This window comes from Chiloscyllium punctatum, chromosome 52 (genome assembly GCF_047496795.1).
Source record: "Chiloscyllium punctatum isolate Juve2018m chromosome 52, sChiPun1.3, whole genome shotgun sequence".
Lineage (NCBI taxonomy): Eukaryota > Metazoa > Chordata > Chondrichthyes > Orectolobiformes > Hemiscylliidae > Chiloscyllium > Chiloscyllium punctatum.
In genome coordinates, this window is record NC_092790.1 from 11,854,444 (window position 1) to 11,867,324 (window position 12,881).

Here is a 12,881-nt window from a genome sequence, read left to right on the forward strand (position 1 = left end):
GAGGAATATGAGCCAAATGCTGGCAAATCAGACTCGATCAGATTGGGATGTCTGGTCAGCACGGACGAATTTGCATGCTTTAAGACTCTTATAAGAGGGATGAGGAGACATTCTAAACAGGCATTTCATGTGGGAATTCTCTTCCCTACAAGGTTGAGATGCCCCTTTGTTTACATTGATTCAAAGCTGAGTTAGTTAAATATTTGGCAGAGAAGTGAGTCATGGATAACGGGATACAGTCAGGAAAGTGGGGCTGTGACCATAACCTGATCAGCCACAATCTTAGTGCCTGTTGGAGAAGGCTCAAAGTGTCTAATGGCCCATTTCTGCTCCTCAGTCCCATGTTTCTGTGTTCCATTCAGTCCCTCAAACCTGATAGCCAGGGACAGTTAGAGGCTACTTACTGCGATACCCTAGTGCACAGAAATACAGGAGACCATTCAGCCCCTCAAAACTCTTGCACACAATTTGGGCTGGTTTGGAAAATCCAGGTTGGGTATCAAAGAGGTCGCTCATCTCTCTTGATAGAACTTCCCCTCTCTGCAACATGTGCTTCATATGTTGGTCATGTTGTAGACCCAGTTTCACGGTGCATACAGCCCCAACACCTCAGCCAGAGATGGTCCAGACAATCTGGCAACATTCAATAACAGCTTCCAGGAAAATAACACCTTCTACTTTCCAATAATAGAATGTGAGAACCCCACAACCAGGGGTATGTCATTCATCCACACGGCCCCCTCCCCCCACAAGCATGTCTTCACCCACAATAAGATCAGAAGGTATAATACCAACCTCTGTCCCCTTCCTTCAATCTATTTTTTTATTCAATTGTCTTGGGTGCGCTGGTTCCCATGTGACCTAACCTCACTAACTTGCCTAATATGCAGAATCTTGTCGAAGAACTTGCTCCAGTCTGTATGGAAAGCATCTACAACACTGCCTTTCATGTCCAGTTCTTCACAGCCCTCAACTCTGATTGGTCAAAAAGCACTCCTTACCCCCACACTGAGACCTATTGATATGAGCAAAAGATGTGAACACAAAGGCTCAGGGAAGAGTGACCGGCCCTGACATCAAGGCATCATTTAACTAAGGATGGTCTCAAGGAGCCTGAGCAGGATTGCGCTTAATGGGAATGAGTTGGAAACTTCCCTGGTTAGAGTGATTTAAAGCATAAAGCACAATGATTGTGGTTTGTGTACAAAAATCCATGCAGTCCTGGACATATCTACAAAAGATCCTCAAGGTAGTTTCCTCAGCGCAAACATCTTCAGCTGCTTCATAAAGATTAGAAGTGAGGGTATTCATTGAAGGTCACACAATATTCAGTAAAAATGTCCCCCTTCAGCTCCTGAACTAGTCTGTGTCCACGTGCAGCAAGACCTGGACAACATTCAGGCTTGTTCTGTTGGAAGTATCGGTAACATTCATGCAACAATGCTGCTGGACACTGCACATTTCCACAGTTAAAAGGAAGAGATTATTCAGCGCCTCACGCTGGCTTCACAGGAATATGAGGAAGTCATTCAGCTCAATGAAATTATTGGAGAAGTTTAGAGATAGCCCATTTCGTGCATCCAACGAATTATACAAGAAGAGAAGGAGTCACGTGTTATAGAAGACCGCAGAGCTCCTCAAAAATATTTGAAGGTTTGGCCTAGACTCTATCAACAATATCCCATAAACATGTACTTGGCAAAAAGGAAAGATCAGACACAGATTGTCAGATGCAGTTCTCCAATCTAGGAAGGAAAACAAATCCACTGAAGCTTCCAACTCTGTGGTGACCCCAATAGCTTCTGATGTTACTGAGAATCTAAAACACTTCCTGTAATGTGGCTGCCAGAACTGCCCACAGTAATCTGTCTATGGCCTAACCAATGGCATGTTTAACTCTTATTGTGTCACCTCGATGAATGAACACTATACCTACAGTCCCGTGTGATTTCTTAACTGGCTATTATACTGTCCAGTCACATTCAGGGATGTGTGGCGAAACACCCTCTGACCTCCCTAGTGTTCTGCTATTTATTGAATTCTCCCCTGTCTAGTTCCTTCATCCAAGGTGCATCACATCCTATTTATCAATATTCCATTCCATCTGCCATTGATCTGACCATCTGACCATTCCACCTGTATCTTCCCGTAACATAAGGCTTTCCTCCTCACTGCCAACCACCTGGCAAATCTTTGTGTCAAACACAAAATTACTTATTACGCTCAGCCCCCACTCCCCACCGCCCCATCCACATTAATATTTACATCATTTATGAATACCACAAATAATTAGATACATTACACTTCTCGCTGTGGTACACCACCAGACACTGGTCTATCGCTACAACCTTCCCTGTGACTTGGGGCCACATAGCAGTTGTCCAGTCCTCTAGCACCTCCCTTGTGTGGTCAGATTCGACTAAAACATTTAGGTCAGGACATTTCCTCTCTTGTCTCCAACAGCATCCTGCGATACAACTCATCTGGACTTTACATCATCCAAAACCATTAATCCCAAATTGCATCTTATATAAATCTGCTCAAGAACTTCCCAGTCCATCTTCTTGAATTCTGTACCTGCATCTTCCTTTCTCAAATAAAACAGATGTGAAGCTCTCATGTCACAGTCTATCAATGTTCCCCGGTTTCACATCCTGATTACCCCATTGGTTTCGATATGGGTCCGAATTTTTTCCTGGTTATTCTGTTCAGCTTGTTTTTGTAGAACATCTTGGGTTGCCCCTAACATTGCCTGCTGCACTTTTCCATGCCCCTGTATTAGTCAGTCTGCTGTGGGTGAATTTTCTAAGTTTCCCTGAGATCACCTCTCATTCTTTGAAACAGTACATAACACAGGTATAATCTCATCCACACTGCATGCAGTCTGTGCAGAAGCCTTTACTTCGATATTCCAATTTCCGTTAACTGAAGGCCAACTTCACTTTTACCTTTCCGTTTCCCAAAGTCGCCCCTGAACCACGTTGGTTCAATTTTATTTACTATTCACTTTCTGAACTCTCAAACATCCACCTGAATATCTAACTGTATCACATCCAATAGTTCTCCATTGTCTCCCCCTACAAGAAACATCTTCAAACCATTTCAAAAAAAGTTTTTTAAACAGTGATTATGCGGGTGAGATCCAAGATGGCGGTGATCCAGTAGGTCTGCCGTGCTGAGCTCTGCACCAGAACCCAGACAAAGTTTTGCATTCACCATCTCTTTCTTCCCTATTGTGGTAAAATCGGAGGTTTTTGATCCCCAGTATTGCTCTATGCCATTTTAAGTGAGTAACGGAAAATAACTAAGGGAAAAGGATCATGAGGATCACAACCAGCAGTGCACTTCAGCAATGGATACACCCGCGGCTGTGACGTCGGCCTCTGCGAACGCTCCAGGAGACTTATCTGTGGTGTAGAGCCTGGCCTCAGAGTTCAGAGCCTGCGAGAGATTGATTCAGCGATGGAGGAGACCTGAACCCGGCTGGAACTGATCTCAGCCAAGCTGCAGTAGCCGGATCAGGAGACCCAGCGTCTCGGGCCGTGCATCGTCGAGGTGGAACAGCGGATCGCGGCTTTGGAAACCATGGCAAAATCCTCGGCGGGTCGTGTCGAAGCCCTGGAATGGTAGCTAAGGGCCTTAGTAGAGTAGGTCGACGACCTAGAAAATCAGGGCCATCAGAAGAACATCAGCCTGGTCGGGCTGCCAGAACGAGAAGAAAATGGCCAGCTCATCAACTTCTTTTCATTTCTCTCACTTACCGCCGAATGAGAAAGTGGGTTTAGGGATGGTGGGGGTGGTTACATTTTGTTTCACCCGGACTGCCTGATGTCAAAGTATGGATGGGATGGATTTAATTTTCTTGTTGTAAGACGCATGCAACTTTTGAAAACATTGTTTTGCCTGGATTTGATGAGCGGCTTCAGCTCGCAAGAGCCATGGGGGATTAATGGGTAATATGTACACCCTCTGCAGGAAGGGGGGATCTCTCCACTTATTTGTGTTATATGTTGGATCATTTTAGAAATATTTGTGAGAAGTTTTGATTTGGTTGTTATTGTAGTTATAGTTTCAAGTTGGTATGAACTGTTTACTGCTTTCACTTGACGTGCTATAAATGGGTTCTTCTCCATCAAGCCTGCCCCATCAAGGCAGCTGGTGGACCTCAACAGGGAGCTGCCTTGGTGGACGTTTGAGATGTCTTCACCCTGAAGGTAGGGGCTTCACCTTTTTCTCTAACCCACGTAAGTGCTATACCAGGATTGACATATTTTTTGCCCCATTTGACTTTTTTAATTGGTCATGGGCTGCTTCGGATAGTTATGGCTAACCGCTTGTTTAATGGTGCACTTGGAACCTTAAGGAGAGTCACTCGCCAATTAAGAGAAAAAGATACTTTCAAGCCTCAGAAAGGAAGGGGTCAACGTAGCCTTGCTGCAAGAAACACATCTAACTGATAAGGAGCACTTAAAGTTACAGCAGGGAAGGTTCGGTCCGGTGTTTATTTCATCCTTTAATTCGAAAAGTAGAGGAGCAGCTTCACTCATTCATACAAACCTTCCGCTTCAGTTGTTTGACCAAATTAATTACGAACGTGAGTGGTTTCTGATCCTTAAAGCTTTAATACATGGAGAGGAATATGGGACATTGTATAATATTGCCCCACCACACCCGCTCAAATGCACACTCCAGGTTGATGACCCTTGGGGAACATTGTACAATTAAAAGGGAGACTTTAACCGACTTATGGACTCCGAAGTGGATAGGATGTCAGGGGGTCTCACGGGTATTTCTCAGCCATCAAGGCAGCTGGTGGACCTGAACAGGGAGCTGCGTTGGTGAACGTTTGAGATGTCTTCACCCTGAAGGTAGGGGCTTCACCTTTTTTTCTAACCCACGTAAGTGCTATACCAGGATTGACATATTTTCTGCCCCATTGGACTTTTTAAGTTCGATGCTGCCCTGCAAAATTCTGATCATGCAGCAGTGTATGTGGATGTTAAGGCCGATGGCGATGGGACAAGCTCACAGCACTGGCGCATGGATCCTTGCCTCCTGAAAGATAGCAAATTCATTGAGTACTTTTCGCGGGAATTGAAGTTTTTATTGGGACATTAACTTGGGTACGGGCAGTAACCCATCTGTTTTCTGGAAGACTGCCAAGGCCTATGGAAGGGGTTTGATTATTTCTTACTCGGTGACTCAGAAGCGGCAGAAGGGACAGCAGTAGCGTATGCTCAAGGATTGGCTGAAGGCAGCTGAGACAGCATACTTTGACAGACTGTCTGTAACTAAGTTGCAGCAGATTACAGCTCTCTGGGCTGCTCTGAACACTGCGCTCACTGAGGCAGCAAAGAGGGAGATGTCCTTTGCGAAACAGAGGTTATTCGAGTATGGTGCGAAACTGAGAAGGTATTTGGCGCACTTGGCCAGAAAGAAGAGTGCCCCCAATCTATTACATCCATTAGAGAGGGTGCTGGTACTATCACCTGCCGTACCAAAAGGGTTAAGGCAGCATTCAGAAAGTTCTACTCTGGGTTGCTCCAGTCAGAGGATTGTGCGGACAGATTGGTGAAAACGGAGTCATTTTTAAGACCCTGGACCTCCCAGGTATAACATCAGAGCAGGAGTCTCTTTCGAATGCCCCGTGACATCCAAGAGATACAGGATGCGATAAGGCAGCTCCAGAGTGGCAAACCGATCGGCCAGATGGCTTGTGGAGTGAGATTTATTCGGAGTTCATAGACATGACGGCTGGGCCAATGTTGGATATATTCAATTATACTTGTGGTCAGGGCTGCCTCCCATCCTCTCAGAGAGTAGCAAACATTTCTCTTGTTCTCAAGAGAGGGAAAGCCCGAGAGGATTGCCTATTCGTATAGGCCTATACAGTTATTAAACGGGGAATTTAAAATTTTGTCGAAAATACTAGCGTTGAGGCTGGAGAAGATATTGTCCATCATTGTGAAAGAGGACCAGACACGTTTTATTAGGAGTCACAGGTCCCCTATTAATATTAGGAGAGTGCAAAATATGGTTCAGGTGTGACAGCAAGGTCGATTCCAGGCTTGGTAGTCTCGCTGAATGCAGAGAAAGCATTTGCTTGGGTGTAGTGGCCTTACCTCTTTTATGTCTTGGAACTGTTTTGCCTTGGAGGAGTTTTTGCCTGTTGGATGGCAGAATTATATAGTGACGCAACAGCGACTGGAGTTCTCACTAATGGTATAAGGTCTAATGGTATAATTTTAGCATCGGCAGAGGTTTCCCTTTCGCCGTTATTATTTGCATTGTTGATTGAGCCGTTGGCAGAGGCCACCCACAGGGGCCCCAATATAACTGAACGGGTGGTAGGGTCAGGAAGGCATGACATCATCCTTACATAGATGACGTTCTTCAGTCTCTACCTAACCTGATGATATCTTTGACCTGTTTTAAAGAAGTGATTGATTTATTTGAATCTATCTCAGGGTATAACATCAATTTTATGAAATCGGGCGCCATGCCTGTTGGGTGTTATTCGAGTACCTGATCATGTGGGGTGCAATCCGATTCCCTTTCAGATGGTCACAAGAAGGTCTCCTCTATTTAGGCATTTTTACCACACCGGCCTTCAGTCAATTATATAAAGCAAACTTCGTGCAAGTGCTCGAGAAGATAAGACAGGACCTTCGGCTCTGGGAAGATATTCCAATATCCTGATTGGGTAGAATACCTCCGGTTAAAATGAATGCACTTCCTCGTTTCTTCTATCCCATGCGAATGGTCCTTTTGATGCTCTCCAGGTCGGTTCTATAGAGGCTTTACAGTTGGTTAAGCTTGTTTATCTGGCACCACAGGTGGCCACTTATGAAGCTCGCCAAATTGCAGCTTCTGCAGGAGATTAAGGGTGTGAATTTTCTCGACTTTAAGAAATATCAACTAGGTTCCCTGCAATCGGATGTGGCTGATTGAGCTTGCAAAGACCTGCGGTCAGTTTGTCTGGACAATGAGGCATCCCAGGCAAAATGTCCCCTCATTAATCTGTTGTTCATGGACAAGACGAGGATTGTTATGATCCATTGCAGAAATCCAATTGTCCTTAAAATAGTTAAAGCCTGGAAAATGATGGGACAAAGTGAGGGCAATTTACAAAAATAAACTTCCCCTTTTATTCCCATTGTAGGATTGGTCAGATTCCAGCTGGGATTGATGGATTATGGCTTTCGGCTGTGGGAGTCCAGAGGAGTTTCCTGTTTCAGAGAATTATTTGACGTGGTGGTCATGGTGGTTTTAGAGCAGCTGAGCCAGAAATATGAGTTATCTTGGAAGGGCCACTTTCATTACTTTCAGATGAGGAACTTTAGACTGAAAAAAAAGACTGCATTAATGGTTAGTCCCCATAGGTCGGAAATGGAGCGAAGAGTGCTTCGGTCCACAGGTGCTCTCTCGGTCAGCACCCTCTATCCTTTATTAAGAGGTAGTGTCTCAAAGGATATAGAGCGGCTGCATGGAATCTGGGCTCAGGAATTGTGGGTGGAGATCTCACCAGAGGAGTGGGAAGATGTTTGGGAGACCGTAAGGAAGATTTCAATTTGCAATAGGACGTAGGCTATGCAGTTAAAGGTACTCCACAGGGTTTAATTGACACCCGAGCAGCTTGTCAAATTTAAGACAGGAGCGTCGCCAATATGCCCCAAATGTACAATAGATGTTGGTATACTTACTTATTGCTTGTGATCATGCCACAAGCTTCGTAGGTATTGGTGCACAATAGCAAGTGTTTTGGAAGGGGTTTTGGGAACCGAGGTCAAGGCGAACCCTCCTCTTGGGATCACTGAACCTTCCCTCTTTGGACTTGCATAGGAATAAATTGTTTCGTATTCTTTCATTTTGTGCGAGGAAGAACATTCTGATGAACTGGGTTCCAGGAAAGCTCCCAGGACTCTGATCGTGGTGTAAATTAGTTATGGCGCCCACCCCCCTGGACTTCCTTACTAGTATGGGCATCAGAAAAATGAACATTGTTGTAGGACGTGGCGGCCCTATTTCAACCATATAGGCATGGTTTTGTTGGTTATATTGGTCAGAACATTTATGTAACAGTGAGGGCTCTGAGAGGAAGAATTCTGAAAAATTACGGGTATGGCAACACATGCGACCGGTGATGGGGAACTTTGTTAGGATTTTGTTGGGTGTTGCAACTTCATGTAATTTAATTTAATTTGCATTGGTTCAGCTCGGTTTAATCTATGTTTTGTTTCGATTTTGTTTTGATATCAGCCCATTGATTTTGTGCACAGGGAAGAGAATGAGTCCATTCAGCCACTCATGCCTCTTACACAGCAACCAGAGTAGGTCATTTCACACCATGTGTCAATTATACAGGATTGGAGGGAACGAAGAGAATATATAGAGGTGAGAATTCAACCTGATCACATTCACGATGGAATATAAAGTAGTGAGAAAACTGCTTTAATTTAAGAAAATTGTTAAAATCGTTTATTCAGGAATTAATGAAAGGACATTTGCCGAGTCAAGCCACAATCTATCAGAATCAACATAATTTTACAAAGGATAAATCGTATTTTCATTATTTATTTGAGTCTTTAAGAGTGTGAAAAGCAAGCTGCATAATGGGGATCCTGGAGATGTAAAATCAGGACTTGCAGAAGACATTGAATAAGGTGTGCACTAAAGATCAATCTGCAGAATAAGATCGCATATGGTTAGAAGTAATTTATTCACTTGGATATAGGATTGGCGAAATAAAGAATTGCATTGAGTTGGAATAACTGGTTCATTTTCTGTTTCCAAAAATACCATAGGGCTCAGTCCCCAGGCCCCAACTATTAGCAACCAATACTATCACTTATTTGAGGGGATGGACATACTATAATCAGTTTTTCAGAAGACACTGACTCAGGTGATAAAATGTAATGAATGGTTAAGGATAGGTTGGGCCATTATTTGGCAGATGAAATGAAACAATGAAAAGTATGAAGCCGTTTTGGTCGGTGTAACAGAAAGGCAACTTACTATCCAAACAGAGGGAATCTATGTCGTGCTTAGGTACAGAGGGATCTGGTACCCTCATCCATATTGCAAAAAACACAGATGCTGGTGTAGCAGATAATGAGCTGAAAATGTGTTGCTGGAAAAGCGCAGCCGGTCAGGCAGCATCCAGGGAACAGGAGAATCGACGTTCTTGGCATAAGCCCTTCTTCAGGAAGCCCTCATTCCTGAAGAAGGGCTTGGACCAGAAACGTCAATTCTCCTGTTCCTTGGATGCTGCCTGACCTGCTGCGCTTTTCCATTACACATTTTCAGCTCTGATATCCAGCATCTGCAGTCCTCACTTTCTCCTAGTAGATAATGAGAAAGGCGACTGCAAATTTGGCATTTATTTCTGAAAGAATAGATTATAAAGCGAGGGACGTGTTTCTACAATAATGACAGTCATTTGTGAGATCGCAATTGAGTACTGTTTACAGTTTTGGTGTCCTGACTGCAGGAGGATGTAATTACCATGGAGGTAGATCATAAGAGGTTTACTAGACTGATTCCAGAGATAAGGAGTTTGTCCTCTGAATAGAGATTGAGCAATTCAGGCCTATACTCTGTGGAGTGTAGAAAAATAGGAGGAGATATCTCTTAGGACTGGACAATGCTAAAGGTGATTGATAATGTCGACATGCATTGGGTATTTCCTCATGTGAGGCAATCTACAACAAGAGATCATAGTTTTAGGATAGGTGGAGATGAATTAAAACAGTGATGATAGAACATCTATCAAAAGATTTTAAACCAGTGTAATTCACTGTTCCAGAGTGCAGTGGATGCTGGGATGTTGAGTAACTGAAGGGATATGGAGAGTGGGCCGGAAAGTGGGACTGAGACCAAGATGACATCCGCCATGATTATATTCAATGGTGGAGCAGGCTGACATCAGCCATGATTGTATTCAATGATGAAGCAGGCTGATTTCACATATGATTGTATTCAGTAGTGGAGCGGCTGACATCAGATCAGATTGTATTCAATGATGGAACAGGCTAACATTAGATATGATTGTATTCAATAGTGGAAAGAGCTGACATCAGATATAATTGTATTCAGTGGTGGAGCAGGCTGACATCACATATGATTGCATTCATTGGTGGAGAGCACTGACATCAGCCATGCTTGTATTCAATGGTGGAGCAGGCTGACATCAGAAATGATTGTTTTCAATGATGGAGCAGGCTGGAAGAGCTGGATTGCTGACTGATGTTCCTCGTCCTTATTCAGCACTTCGAATGTGTTACACAGGAATGGAGGAGGACTGGTTATCAGACGGAAAGCAGGCACTCCGGATAAATCAGATTTAATCAGTTTAAAAGAATGTAACCAGTAGGGTCACACAGTGACCAGTACAGGGTCCTCAGCTATTTACCATCTATATCAATGATCTAAAGGAGTGGAACAAATGTACTGTAACTAGGTTTGCCAATGGAACTAAGATAAGCAGGAAATTAAATGATCAATGGAAGTTGTAGAGTCTGTAAATGGATATGGACAAGTTAATCAATGGATTAAAGTTTGGCAGGTGGGATTTAATGTCATATATAACCTGTCATTTTCTTCCAGGAAGAACGGCAGGCAGTATGTTACTGAAATACAGAGGGATTACTGGACTTAGTGATACCATGTGTACTGGAGGGTTCACTCAGAGCCGTTCAGACATGGCATGTGTTGCTTCATCACCCTGATCGTCTGCTGCCTGATGTTCCCAGCGAGCCTATTGCTCTCATCCACCATACATAAGGTTGAGGAGGTAAGGGTGAGACAGTGCTCTAGAAGTTTGCAAGAGTGGAACTGAAGAATGAACTCAGGAGAGATAAAAGTGTGCATGATAAAGGCTTGGCAGGTAGAATTAAGGTAAAACCTAAGACGTTCTACACTTATATTAGGAACAAGAGGATGGCAGAGTAGGGCTGATCAGTGATAGTGGAGGAAACTTGCGCCAGGAGTTGGAGGAGGTAGGGGAGGTTCTAAATGAAGGTTTGCTTCAGTTTTCACTAATGAGAGGGAACTTGACGCTTCTGAGGACAGCAAGAAACAGGTGGATATGCTAGAACAGGAGGATGTGTTGAAAACTTTGAGAAATACATGGATAGATAAATTTATTTGGCTAAACAGGAAATGCCCTAGGGTACTACAGGAAGCTGCGCATTTTGCAATGATATTTGCATTCTCACTGTACACTGGAGTCGTGCCAGATGACAGGAGGCTGGCAAAAGTTAATGCCTGGTTCAAGAAATGGAATAGGGTTAATCCTGGGAATTATTGGCCAACCAGTCTTACACCAGTAACGGGCAAAGTATTGGAGAGGATTTGAGAGACAGGATTTATGAATACTTGGAAAATTATAAATGATTAGAGACAGTCAACATGGCTTTGTGAGGAGCAGGTCATGCCTCATAGAACTTATTGAATTCCTTTAGGATGTGACAAAACACGTTGATGAATTAGAACAGTGGATGTGGTAATAATGAATTTTAACAAGGCGTTTGATAAAGTTATCCACGGTAAGCTCATTCACAAGATAAGGAGGCATGGCTCACAGGGAGGTCTGGATGTCTGGATGCAGAATTGGCTGGCCCACAGAAGAAAGAAGGTGGTGGTAGATGGAACAGATCCCGCCTAGAGCTTGGTGACTAGCTTGGTGATCTGTTCTGGGACATCTGCTCTTTGTGATTTTTTTTTATAAGAGAGTTGGATGACGAATTGGAAGGGTGGGTTCATAGGTTCGCCGATGTCACGAACTTTGGTGGAGTTGGTGGTTAGTGTGGAGGGCTCTTGTAGGTTGCAACCGGACATTGACAGAACTGAGCTGATGAGTGACAGATTGAGATAATCTGGAAAAGCGGGATCTTGGGGTCCATGTCTATAGATCCTCAAATTTGCCATCCAGCTTGATGTTGTTGTTTCGAAGGCGTATGATGTGTTGGCTTTCACAGCCGGGGAGCTCAGTTTCAGAGCTGTGAGGTTATGCTGCAGCTCTATAATCCCACTGTTTAACCCACTGTGATGAAGTTGAATGTTGTTCTGCATTGAGAGTTTGCAAGTACTTGTCATATGACCAGCTAATATTTTCAAAGTTTACTGGACTGAAACTATGTAACATCTGGCTGTGAAACAGATATATTGAGATTTGGATGCTCCTTTGACAACTATTCGACTACAGCCACTGTCTGGTTTATGTAATTTTAATACAGTTTTTCTTTAATTGGAAGAGTATATTGTTAAAGGTGGAGGAAGATAACAGTTCCGAGAAAGGGAAGCTTAGAGTTGAGAATAACTGTTGTTGTTCAATGTTCACTTTTAGAATTAAGGAATACATTGATATTATTTCCTGATTATTAGCGGAATTTGCGAGCTCTCTGTCACTCGAATTTAACAGATTATGAGCGAGGTGAGCTTTTCTGAGTGTTTGGTTTCATTAACAGAAGGGTTCATCGCCGTGTCATAACACCACACTTGTAATAGAGTGTTCTAGTCACCTCATTAAAGGAATGAGGTGGAAGATATAGAGAGGTTGCAGAGAATTACCTATGGAACAGCAGAAAGATTGACACAAGCCACACAGAGTGAGTGAAATATTGAGAAAGTCACCACGTGAAAAAATAAACACTGGCAGATTCCCGATGTCTATTTAAACATCAGTGTGGCACTGGGTGTAGTACATCTGTATTGATGATTGGGTATCTGTGTGTGCATGTGCAGCTGTGTATTGGTATTTGTCTATGTGTGCATGTATGAGTATATGTGCTATTGCATCAGTCTCCGTGTGTGTCTGTGAATCTATGTTCATCTCTGTGTGTCTCTGCTTGTTTGATTTTGTCACTGTGTGTATCTGTGTT